Consider the following 12,534-nt stretch of genomic DNA (forward strand, 5'->3'; position numbering starts at 1 on the left):
GAAAGTAGATAGGAAGGAAGGAAGGTAGGAAGGAAGGAAGGAAGGTAGGAAGGGAGTTAGGAAGGAAGGTAGGAAGGAAGTAAAGAAAGAAGGAAGGTAGTAAAGTAGGTAGGAAGGAAGGAAGGTAGGAAGGAAGGAAGAAGGGAGGGAAAGTAGTTAGGAAGGAAGGAAGATATGAAGGAAGGAAGGAAGGAAGGAAGGTAGGAAGGTAGGTAGTTAGGAAGGTAGGAAGGAACAAAGGTAGGAAGGAGGGAAGGAAGGAAGGTAGGTAGAAAGGTAGGGAGAAAGGAAGGTAGGTAGGAAGGAAGAAAGGTAGGAAGGTAGGTAGGTAGGAAGGTAGGAAGGAAGTAAGGTAGGAAGTAAGAAAGGTAGGAATGTAGGTAAGAAGGAAGGAAGGTAGGTACGAATGAAAGTAGGAAGGAAGGAAGGAAGGTAGGAAGGTACGAAGGAAGGAAGGAAGGAAAGTAGATAGGAAGGAAGGAAGGAAGGAAGAAAGGTAGGAAGATATGAAGGAAGGAAGAAAAGTAGGTAGACAGGAAGGAAGGAAGGCAGGAAGGAAGGAAGGAAGGAAGGAAGGTAGGAAGGGAGTTAGGAAGGAAGGTAGGAAGGAAGTAAAGAAAGAAGGAAGGTAGTAAAGTAGGTAGGAAGGAAGGAAGGTAGGAAGGAAGGAAGGAGGGAGGGAAAGTAGTTAGGAAGGAAGGAAGATATGAAGGAAGGAAGGAAGGAAGGTAGGAAGGTAGGTAGTTAGGAAGGTAGGAAGGAACAAAGGTAGGAAGGAGGGAAGGAAGGAAGGTAGGTAGGTAGGAAGGTAGGTAGGTAGGAAGGTAGGTATGTAGGAAGGAAGGAAGGAAGGAAGGAAGGTAGGTTGGATGGAAGGAAGGAAGAAAGATAGGAAGGTAGGTAGAGAGGAAGGTAGGTAGAAAGGAAGGTAGAGAGGAAGGTAGGTAGAAAGGAAGAAAGGTAGGAAGGTAGGTAGGTAGGAAGGTAGGAAGGAAGTAAGGTAGGAAGTAAGAAAGGTAGGAAGGTAGGTAGGTAGAAAGGAAGGAAGGTAGGTAGGAAGGAAAGTAGGAAGGAAGGAAGGAAGAAAGAAAGGTAGGAAGGTAGGAAGGAAGGAAGGAAAGTAGGTAGGATGGAAGGAATGAAGGAAGGTAGGAAGGAAGGAAAGTAGATAGGAAGGAAGGAAGGTAGGAAGGAAGGAAGGAAGGTAGGAAGGGAGTTAGGAAGGAAGGTAGGAAGGAAGTAAAGAAAGAAGGAAGGTAGTAAAGTAGGTAGGAAGGAAGGAAGGTAGGAAGGAAGGAAGAAGGGAGGGAAAGTAGTTAGGAAGGAAGGAAGATATGAAGGAAGGAAGGAAGGAAGGAAGGTAGGAAGGTAGGTAGTTAGGAAGGTAGGAAGGAACAAAGGTAGGAAGGAGGGAAGGAAGGAAGGTAGGTAGAAAGGTAGGTAGAAAGGAAGGTAGGTAGGAAGGAAGAAAGGTAGGAAGGTAGGTAGGTAGGAAGGTAGGAAGGAAGTAAGGTAGGAAGTAAGAAAGGTAGGAATGTAGGTAAGAAGGAAGGAAGGTAGGTACGAATGAAAGTAGGAAGGAAGGAAGGTAGGAAGGTACGAAGGAAGGAAGGAAGGAAAGTAGATAGGAAGGAAGGAAGGAAGGAAGAAAGGTAGGAAGATATGAAGGAAGGAAGAAAAGTAGGTAGACAGGAAGGAAGGAAGGCAGGAAGGAAGGAAGGAAGGAAGGTAGGAAGGGAGTTAGGAAGGAAGGTAGGAAGGAAGTAAAGAAAGAAGGAAGGTAGTAAAGTAGGTAGGAAGGAAGGAAGGTAGGAAGGAAGGAAGGAGGGAGGGAAAGTAGTTAGGAAGGAAGGAAGATATGAAGGAAGGAAGGAAGGAAGGTAGGAAGGTAGGTAGTTAGGAAGGTAGGAAGGAACAAAGGTAGGAAGGAGGGAAGGAAGGAAGGTAGGTAGGTAGGAAGGTAGGTAGGTAGGAAGGTAGGTATGTAGGAATGAAGGAAGGAAGGAAGGTAGGTTGGATGGTGGGAAGGAAGAAAGATAGGAAGGTAGGTAGAGAGGAAGGTAGGTAGAAAGGAAGGTAGAGAGGAAGGTAGGTAGAAAGGAAGAAAGGTAGGAAGGTAGGTAGGTAGGAAGGTAGGAAGGAAGTAAGGTAGGAAGTAAGAAAGGTAGGAAGGTAGGTAGGTAGAAAGGAAGGAAGGTAGGTAGGAAGGAAAGTAGGAAGGAAGGAAGGAAGAAAGAAAGGTAGGAAGGTAGGAAGGAAGGAAGGAAAGTAGGTAGGATGGAAGGAATGAAGGAAGGTAGGAAGGTAGGAAGGAAGGAAAGTAGATAGGAAGGAAAGAAGGTAGGAAGGAAGGAAGGTAGGAAGGGAGTTAGGAAGGAAGGTAGGAAGGAAGTAAAGAAAGAAGGAAGGTAGTAAAGTAGGTAGGAAGGAAGGAAGGTAGGAAGGAAGGAAGAAGGGAGGGAAAGTAGTTAGGAAGGAAGGAAGATATGAAGGAAGGAAGGAAGGAAGGAAGGTAGGAAGGTAGGTAGTTAGGAAGGTAGGAAGGAACAAAGGTAGGAAGGAGGGAAGGAAGGAAGGTAGGTAGAAAGGTAGGTAGAAAGGAAGGTAGGTAGGAAGGAAGAAAGGTAGGAAGGTAGGTAGGTAGGAAGGTAGGAAGGAAGTAAGGTAGGAAGTAAGAAAGGTAGGAATGTAGGTAAGAAGGAAGGAAGGTAGGTACGAATGAAAGTAGGAAGGAAGGAAGGAAGGTAGGAAGGTACGAAGGAAGGAAGGAAGGAAAGTAGATAGGAAGGAAGGAAGGAAGGAAGAAAGGTAGGAAGATATGAAGGAATTAAGAAAAGTAGGTAGACAGGAAGGAAGGAACGCAGGAAGGAAGGAAGGAAGGAAGGAAGGAAGGAAGGTAGGAAGGGAGTTAGGAAGGAAGGTAGGAAGGAAGTAAAGAAAGAAGGAAGGTAGTAAAGTAGGTAGGAAGGAAGGAAGGTAGGAAGGAAGGAAGGAGGGAGGGAAAGTAGTTAGGAAGGAAGGAAGATATGAAGGAAGGAAGGAAGGAAGGTAGGAAGGTAGGTAGTTAGGAAGGTAGGAAGGAACAAAGGTAGGAAGGAGGGAAGGAAGGAAGGTAGGTAGGTAGGAAGGTAGGTAGGTAGGAAGGTAGGTATGTAGGAAGGAAGGAAGGAAGGAAGGAAGGAAGGAAGGAAGGAAGGTAGGTTGGATGGTAGGAAGGAAGAAAGATAGGAAGGTAGGTAGAGAGGAAGGTAGGTAGAAAGGAAGGTAGAGAGGAAGGTAGGTAGAAAGGAAGAAAGGTAGGAAGGTAGGTAGGTAGGAAGGTAGGAACGAAGTAAGGTAGGAAGGAAGGAAGAAAGGTCAGAAGGGAGGTAGGTAGGTAGGAAGGAAGGAAGGTAGGTAGGAAGGAAAGTAGGAAGAGAGGAAGGAAGAAAGGTAGGAAGGTAGGAAGGAAGGAAAGAAGGAAGGAAAGAAGGAAGGAAGGAAGGAAGGGAGGAAGGAAGGAAGGAAGGTAGGAAGGTAGGAAGGAAGGTAGGAAGGAAGGAAGGAAGGTAGGAAAGTAGGAAGGAAGGAAGGAAGGAAGGAAGGAAGGAAGGAAGGAAGGAAGGAAGGAAAGTAGGAAGGAAGGAAGGAAGGAAGGTAGGACGGTAGGTAGGAACTAGGAAGGAAGGTAGGAAGGAGGGAAGGAAGGAAGGAAATAAGGAAGGTAGGTAGAACGGTAGGTAGAAAGGAAGGTAGGTTGGAAGGAAGAAAGGTAGGAAGGAAGAAGGAAAGTAGGGAGGTACGTAGGTAGTAAGGTAGGTAGGACGGTAGGAAGGAAGGTAGGAAGGAGGAAAGGTTGGAAGGTAGGTAGGTAGGAAGGAAGGAAGGAAGATAGGTAGGATGGTAGGAAGGAAGAAAGGTAGGAAGGAAGGTAGGTACAAAGGTAGGTAGAAAGGAAGGTAGGTAGGAAGGAAGAAAGGTAGGAAATAGGTAGGTAGGAAGGTAGGTAGGAAGGTAGGAAGGACGTAGGGTAGGAAGAAAGAAAGGTAGGAAGGTAGGTAGGTAGAAAGGAAGGAAGGTAGGTAGGAAGGAAAGTTGGAAGGAAGGAAGGGAGAAAGAAAGGTAGGAAGGTAGGAAGGAAGGAAGGAAGGAAAGTAGGTAGGATGGAAGGAATGAAGGAAGGTAGGAAGGAAGGAAGGTAGGAAGGAAGGAAAGTAGATAGGAAGGAAGGAAGGTAGGAAGAAAGGAAGGAAGGTAGGAAGATAGGAAGGAAGAAAGAAAAGTAGGTAGGCAGGAAGGAAGGAAGGAAGGAATGTAGGAAGGGAGTTAGGAAGGAAGGTAGGAAGGAAGTAAAGAAAGAAGGAAGGTAGTAAAGTAGGTAGGAAGGAAGGTAGGAAGGAAGGAAGGTAGGAGGGAGGGAAAGTAGGTAGGAAGGAAGGAAGGTAGGAAAGTAGGTAGGAAGGAAGGAAGGTAGGAAGGAAGGAAGGAGGGAAAGTAGGTAGGAAGGAAGGAAGGAAGGTAGGACGGTAGGTAGGTAGGAAGGTAGGAAGGAACAAAGGTAGGAAGGAGGGAAGGAAGGAAGGTAGGAAGGAAGATAGTTAGGTAGGAAGGAAGGAAGGTAGGTAGGACGGTAGGTAGGTAGGAACTAGGAAGGAAGGAAGGTAGGAAGGAGGGAATGAAGGAAGGAAATAAGGAAGGTAGGTAGAAAGGTAGGTAGAAAGGAAGGTAGGTAGGAAGGTAGGTAGTTAGGAAGGTAGGAAGGAACAAAGGTAGGAAGGAGGGAAGGAAGGAAGGTAGGTAGGTAGAAAGGTAGGTAGGTAGGAAGGTAGGTATGTAGGAAGGAAGGAAGGAAGGAAGGTAGGTAGGATGGTAGGAAGGAAGAAAGATAGGAAGGTAGGTAGAGAGGAAGGTAGGTAGAAAGGAAGGTAGAGAGGAAGGTAGGTAGAAAGGAAGAAAGGTACGAAGGTAGGTAGGTAGGAAGGTAGGAACAAAGTAAGGTAGGAAGGAAGGAAGAAAGGTCGGAAGGGAGGTAGGTAGGTAGGAAGGAAGGAAGGTAGGTAGGAAGGAAAGTAGGAAGGAAGGAAGGAAGAAAGGTAGGAAGGTAGGAAGGAAGGAAAGAAGGAAGGAAGGAAGGAAGGAAGGAAGGAAGGTAGGAAGGAAGGAAGGAAGGTAGGTAGGAAGGAAGGTAGGAAAGTAGATAGGAAGGAAGGAAGGAAGGAAGGAAAGAAGGTAGGAAGGAAGGAAGGAAGGAAGGAGGGAAGGTAGGAAGATAGGAAGGAAGGAAGAAAAGTAGGTAGGCAGGAAGGAAGGAAGGAAGGAAGGAAGGAAGGAAGGTAGGAAGGGAGTTAGGAAGGAAGGTAGGAAGGAAGTAAAGAAAGAAGGAAGGTAGTAAAGTAGGTAGGAAGGAAGGAAGGTAGGAAGGAAGGAAGGAGGGAGGGAAAGTAGGTAGGAAGGAAGGAAGGTAGGAAAGTAGGTAGGAAGGAAGGAAGGTAGGAAGGAAGGAAGGAGGGAAAGTAGGTAGGAAGGAAGGAAGGAAGGTAGGACGGTAGGTAGGTAGGAAGGTAGGAAGGAACAAAGGTAGGAAGGAGGGAAGGAAGGAAGGTAGGAAGGAAGATAGTTAGGTAGGAAGGAAGGAAGGTAGGTAGGACGGTAGGTAGGTAGGAACTAGGAAGGAAGGAAGGTAGGAAGGAGGGAATGAAGGAAGGAAATAAGGAAGGTAGGTAGAAAGGTAGGTAGAAGGAAGGAAGGTAGAAGGAAAGTATGAAGGTACGTAGGTAGTAAGGGAGGTAGGAAGGAAGGAAGGAAGGAAGGAAGGAAGGAAGGAAGGAAGGAAGAAAGGTCGGAAGGGAGGTAGGTAGGTAGAAAGGAAGGAAGGCAGGTAGGAAGGAAAGTAGGAAGGAAGGAAGGAAGAAAGGTAGGAAGGTAGGAAGGAAGGAAAGAAGGAAGGAAGGAAGGAAGGTAGGAAGGAAGGAAGGAAGGAAGGTAGGAAGGGAGGTAGGAAGGAAGGTAGGTAGGAAGGTAGGAAGGAAGGAAGGAAGGAAGGAAGGTAGGACGGTAGGTAGGAACTAGGAAGGAAGGTAGGAAGGAGGGAAGGAAGGAAGGAAATAAGGAAGGTAGGTAGAACGGTAGGTAGAAAGGAAGGTAGGTAGGAAGGAAGAAAGGTAGGAAGGAAGAAGGAAAGTAGGGAGGTACGTAGGTAGTAAGGTAGGTAGGACGGTAGGAAGGAAGGAAGGTAGGAAGGAAGAAAGGTTGGAAGGTAGGTAGGAAGGAAGGAAGGAAGATAGGTAGGATGGTATGAAGGAAGAAAGGTAGGAAGGAAGGTAGGTAGAAAGGTAGGTAGAAAGGAAGGTAGGTAGGAAGGAAGAAAGGTAGGAAATAGGTAGGTAGGAAGATATGTAGGAAGGTAAGAAGGACGTAGGGTAGGAAGGAAGAAAGGTAGGAAGGTAGGTAGGTAGAACGGAAGGAAGGTAGGTAGGAAGGAAAGTAGGAAGGAAGGAAGGAAGGAAGGAAGGAAGAAAGAAAGGTAGGAAGGTAGGAAGGAAGGAAGGAAAGTAGGTAGGATGGAAGGAATGAAGGAAGGTAGGAAGGAAGGAAGGTAGGAAGGAAGGAAAGTAGATAGGAAGGAAGGAAGGTAGGAAGGAAGGAAGGAAGGTAGGAAGATAGGAAGGAAGGAAGAAAAGTAGCTAGGTAGGCAGGAAGGAAGGAAGGAAGGAAGGAAGGAAGGAAGGAAGGAAGGAAGGAAGGGAGTTAGGAAGGAAGGTAGTAAAGTAGGTAGGAAGGAAGGTAGGAAGGAAGGAAGGAGGGAGGGAAAGTAGGTAGGAAGGAAGGAAGGTAGGAAAGTAGGTAGGAAGGAAGGAAGGTAGGAAGGAAGGAAGGAGGGAAAGTAGGTAGGAAGGAAGGAAGGAAGGTAGGACGGTAGGTAGGTAGGAAGGTAGGAAGGAACAAAGGTAGGAAGGAGGGAAGGAAGGAAGGTAGGAAGGAAGATAGTTAGGTAGGAAGGAAGGAAGGTAGGTAGGACGGTAGGTAGGTAGGAACTAGGAAGGAAGGAAGGTAGGAAGGAGGGAATGAAGGAAGGAAATAAGGAAGGTAGGTAGAAAGGAAGGTAGGTAGGAAGGTAGAAGGAAAGTAGGAAGGTACGTAGGTAGTAAGGGAGGTAGGAAGGTAGGAAGGAAGGAAGGTAGGAAGGAAGAAAGGTTGGAAGGTAGGTAGGTAGGAAGGAAGGAAGGAACATAGGTAGGATAGCAGGAAGGAAGAAAGGTAGGTAGAAAGGAAGGTATGTAGGAAGGAAGAAAGGTAGGAAATAGGTATGTAGGAAGGTAGGTAGGAAGGTAGGAAGGAAGTAAGGTACGAAGGAAGAAAGGTAGGAAGGTAGGTAGGTAGAAAGGAAGGAAGGTAGGTAGGAAGGAAAGTAGGAAGGAAGGAAGAAAGAAAGGTAGGAAGGTAGGAAGGAAGTAAGGAAAGTAGGTAGGATGGAAGGAAGGAAGAAAGGTAGGAAGGAAGGAAGGTAGGTCGGACGATAGGAAGGAAGGAAGAAAAGTAGGTAGGAAGGAAGGAAGGAAGGTAGGTAGGAAGGAAGGTAGGAAAGTAGATAGGAAGGAAGGAAGGAAGGAAGGTAGGAAGGAAGGAAGGAAGGAAGGAGGGAGGGAAAGTAGGTAGGAAGGAAGGAAGGAAGGAATGTAGGACGGTAGGTAGGTAGGAAGGTAGTAAGGTAGGAAGGAACAAAGGTAGGAAGGAGGCAAGGAATGAAGGTAGGAAGGAAGGTAGTTAGGTAGGAAGCAAGGAAGGTAAGTAGGTAGTAAGGAAGGAAGGTAGGAAGGGAAGCTTGAAGGAAAGTAGGAAGGTAGGTAGGTAGGAAGGTCGGCAGGTAGGAAGGAAGGAAGATAGGTAGGAAGGTAGGAAGGTAGACAGGTAGGAAGTAAGGAAGATAGGTAGGAAGGAAGATAGGAAGGAAGGAAGGAAAGTAGGTAGGAAAGAATGAAGGAATGAAGGAAGGTAGGAAGGATGAAGGAAGATAGGAATGAAGGAAGGAAAGTAGGTAGGAATGAAGGTAGGAAGGAAGGAAGGAAGGAAGGAAGGAAGGAAGGAAGGAAGGAAAGTAGGTAGGAAGGAAGGAAGGTAGGAAGGAAGGTAGGAAGGTAGGTAGGAATGAAGGAAGGAAGGAAGGTAGGTAGGAATGAAGGAAGGAAGGTAGGAAGGAAGGAAGGTAGGAAGGTAGGTAGGTAGGAAGGTAGGAACGAAGTAAGGTAGGAAGGAAGGAAGAAAGGTCGGAAGGTAGGTAGGTAGGTATGAAGGAAGGTACGTAGGAAGGAAAGTAGGAAGGAAGGAAGGAAGAAAGGTAGGAAGGTAGGAAGGAAGGAAAGAAGGAAGGAAGGAAGGAAGGAAGGTAGGAAGGAAGGAAAGAAGGAAGGAAGGTAGGAAGGAAGGAAGGAAGTTAGGAAGGGAGGTAGGAAGGAAGGTAGGAAGGAAGGAAGGAAGGTAGGAAAGTAGGAAGGAAGGAAGGAAGGAAGGAAGGAAGGAAGGAAGGAAGGAAGGAAGGAAGGAAGGAGGGAAAGTAGGAAGGAAGGAAGGAAGGAAGGTAGGACGGTAGGTAGGTAGGAACTAGGAAGGAAGGTAGGAAGGAGGGAAGGATGGAAGGAAATAAGGAAGGTAGGTAGAAAGGTAGGTAGAAAGGAAAGTAGGTAGGAAGGAAGAAAGAAAGGTAGGAAGGAAGAAGGAAAGTAGGGAGGTACGTAGGTAGTAAGGTAGGTAGGACGGTAGGAAGGAAGGAAGGTAGGAAGGAAGAAAGGTTGGAAGGTAGGTAGGAAGGAAGATAGGTAGGATGGTAGGAAGGAAGAAAGGTAGGAAGGAAGGTAGGTAGAAAGGAAGATAGGTAGGAAGGAAGAAAGGTAGGAAATAGGTAGGTAGGAAGGTAGGTAGGAAGGTAGGAAGGACATAAGGTAGGAAGGAAGAAAGGTAGGAAGGTAGGTAGGTAGAAAGTAAGGAAGGTAGGTAGGAAGATAAGTAGGAAGGAAGGAAGAAAGAAAGGTAGGAAGGTAGGAAGGAAGGAAGGAGGGAAGGAAAGTAGGTAGGATGGAAGGAATGAAGGAAGGTAGGAAGGAAGGTAGGACGATAGGAAGGAAGAAAGAAAAGTAGGTAGGAAGGAAGGAAGGTAGGTAGGAAGGAAGGAAGGTAGGAAAGTAGGTAGGAAGGAAGGAAGGAAGGAAGGAGGGAAAGTAGGTAGGAAGGAAGGAAGGAAGGTAGGACGGTAGGTAGGTAGGAAGGTAGGAAGGAACAAAGGTAGGAAGGAGGGAAGGAAGATAGTTAGGTAGGAAGGAAGGAAGGTAGGTAGGACGGTAGGTAGGTAGGAACTAGGAAGGAAGGAAGGTAGGAAGGAGGGAATGAAGGAAGGAAATAAGGAAGGTAGGTAGAAAGGTAGGTAGAAAGGAAGGTAGGTAGGAAGGTAGAAGGAAAGTAGGAAGGTACGTAGGTAGTAAGGGAGATAGGAAGGTAGGAAGGAAGGAAGGTAGGAAGGAAGAAAGGTTGGAAGGTAGGTAGGTAGGAAGGAAGGAAGGAACATAGGTAGGATAGCAGGAAGGAAGAAAGGTAGGTAGAAAGGAAGGTATGTAGGAAGGAAGAAAGGTAGGAAATAGGTAGGTAGGAAGGTAGGAAGGAAGTAAGGTACGAAGGAAGAAAGGTAGGTAGGTAGAAAGGAAGGAAGGTAGGTAGGAAGGAAAGTAGGAAGGAAGGAAGAAAGAAAGGTAGGAAGGTAGGAAGGAAGTAAGGAAAGTAGGTAGAATGGAAGGAAGGAAGGAAGGTAGGTAGGACGATAGGAAGGAAGGAAGAAAAGTAGGTAGGAAGGAAGGTAGGTAGGAAGGAAGGTAGGAAAGTAGATAGGAAGGAAGGAAGGAAGGAAGGAAAGAAAGAAGGTAGGAAGGAAGGAAGGAGGGAGGGAGGGAAAGTAGGTAGAAAGGAAGGAAGGAAGGAAGGTAGGACGGTAGGTAGGTAGGAAGGTAGTAAGGTAGGAAGGAACAAAGGTAGGAAGGAGGGAAGGAATGAAGGTAGGAAGGAAGGTAGTTAGGTAGGAAGGAAGGAAGGTAAGTAGGTAGGAAGGAAGGAAGGTAGGAAGGTAGGAAGGGAAGCATGAAGGAAAGTAGGAAGGTAGGTAGGTAGGAAGGTCGGCAGGTAGGAAGGAAGACAGGTAGGAAGGTAGACAGGTAGGAAGTAAGGAAGATAGGTAGGAAGGAAGATAGGAAGGAAGGAAGGAAGGAAAGTAGGTAGGAAAGAATGAAGGAATGAAGGAAGGTAGGAAGGATGAAGGAAGATAGGAATGAAGGAAGGAAAGTAGGAAGGAAGGAAGGAAGGAAGGAAGGAAGGAAAGAAGGAAGGAAAGTAGGTAGGAAGAAAGGAAGGTAGGAAGGAAGGTAGGAAGGTAGGTAGGAGTAAAGGAAGGAAGGAAGGTAGGTAGGAATGAAGGAAGGAATGTAGGAAGGAAGGAAGGAAGGAAGATAGGAAGGAAGGAAAGTAGGTAGGAAGGAAAGTAGGAAGGAAGGAAGGTAGGAAGGAAGGTAGGAGGGAAGGAAGGAAGGAAGGTAGGAAGGAAGGTAGGAAGGTAAGTAGGAAGGAAGGAAGGTAGGTAGGAAGGAAGGAAGGAAGGAAGGGAGGTAGGTAGGTAGGAAGGATGGATGGAAGGAAGGAAGGGAGGTAGGAAGGAAGGTAAGAAGGAAGGAAGGAAGGAAGGTAGGTAGGAAGGAAGGTAGGTATGGATGAAGGAAGGAAGGAAGGTAGATAGGAAGGAAGGAAGGAAGGAAGGAAGGAAGGAAGGAAGGAAGGTAGGACGATAGGAAGGAAGGAAGAAAGGTAGGTAGGAAGGAAGGTAGGAAAGTAGGTAGGAAGGAAGGTAGGAAGGAAGGAAGGAAGGAGGGAAAGTAGGTAGGAAGGAAGGTAGGATGGTAGGTAGGTAGGAAGGAAGGAACGAACCAAGGTAGGAAGGAGGGAAGGAAGGAAGGTAGGAAGGAAGGTAGTTAGGTAGGAAGGAAGGTAGGAAGGAAGGTAAGTAGGTAGGAGGAAGGAAGGTAGGAAGGGAGGCATGGAGGAAAGTAGGAAGGTAGGTAGGTAGGAAGGTCGGCAGGTAGGAAGGAAGGAAGATAGGTAGGAAGGTAGGAAGGTAGGAAGGTAGGTAGTTAGGAAGGTAGGCAGGTAGGAAGGAAGGAATATTGGTAGTCAGGAAGATAGGAAGGAAAGAAGGAAAGTAGGTAGGAAAGAATGAAGGAACGAAGGAAGGTAGGAAGGAAGGAAGGTAGGAAGGAAGGAACGAAGGTAGGAAGGAAGGTAGGACCAAAGGTAGGAAGGAAGGTAGGTAGGAATGAAGGAAGGAAGGAAGGTAGGTAGGAATGAAGGAAGGTAGGAAGGAAGGAAGGAAGGAAGGAAGATAGGAAGGACGGAAAGTAGGTAGGAAGGAAAGTAGGAAGGAAGGAAGGTAGGAAGGAAGGAAGGAATTTAGGAAGGAAGGTAGGAAGGAAGGTAGGAAGGTAAGTAGGAAGGAAGGATGGATGGAAGGAAGGAAGGAAGGAAGGAAGGAAGGAAGAATGTATGAAGGAAGGAAAGTAGGAAGGTAGGAAGGAAGGAAGGTAGGTAGGTAGGAAGGAAGGACGGTAGGAAGGTAGGTAGGAAGGAAGGGAGGTATTAAGGAAGGTAGGTAGGTAGAAAGGAAGGTAGGAAGGTAGGTAGGAAGGAAGGTAGGGAGGTAGGTAGGAATGAAGGAAGGAAGGAAGGTAGGTAGGAAGGAAGGAAAGAAGGAAAGAAGGAAGGGAGTTAGGTACGATGGAAGGAAGGTAGGACCAAAGGTAGGAAGGAAGGTAGGAAGGTAGGTAGGAATGAAGGAAGGAAGGAAGGTAGGTAGGAATGAAGGAAGGAAGGAAGGTAGGAAGGAAGGAAGGAAGGAAGATAGGAAGGACGGAAAGTAGGTAGGAAGGAAAGTAGGAAGGAAGGAAGGTAGGAAGGAAGGAAGAATTTAGGAAGGAAGGTAGGAAGGAAGGTAGGAAGGTAAGTAGGAAGGAAGGATGGATGGAAGGAAGGAAGGAAGGAATGTATGAAGGAAGGAAAGTAGGAAGGTAGGAAGGAAGGTAGGTAGGTAGGAAGGAAGGACGGTAGGAAGGTAGGTAGGAAGGAAGGAAGGTATTAAGGAAGGTAGGTAGGTAGAAAGGAAGGTAGGAAGGTAGGTAGGAAGGAAGGTAGGGAGGTAGGTAGGAATGAAGGAAGGAAGGACGGAAGGTAGGTAGGAAGGAAGGAAAGAAGGAAAGAAGGAAGGGAGTTAGGTACGATGGAAGGAACAAAGGAAGAAAGGTAGGAAGGCAGGAAGGAAGGAAGGAAGGTGGATAGGAAGGAAGACAGGTGGGAAGGTAGAAGGAAAGTAGGAAGGTAGGTAGGTAGGAAGGGAGGAAGGAAGGAAGGAAGGAAGGTAGGAAGGAAGAAAGGTAGGAAGGTAGAAGGAAAGTTGGAAGGTAGGTAGGTAGGTAGGAAGGAAGGAAGGAAGGTAGGAAGGAAGGAAGATAGGAAGGTAGGTAGGTAGGAAGGAAG

This window comes from Pleurodeles waltl, chromosome 10 (genome assembly GCF_031143425.1).
Source record: "Pleurodeles waltl isolate 20211129_DDA chromosome 10, aPleWal1.hap1.20221129, whole genome shotgun sequence".
NCBI classification, from domain to species: domain Eukaryota; kingdom Metazoa; phylum Chordata; class Amphibia; order Caudata; family Salamandridae; genus Pleurodeles; species Pleurodeles waltl.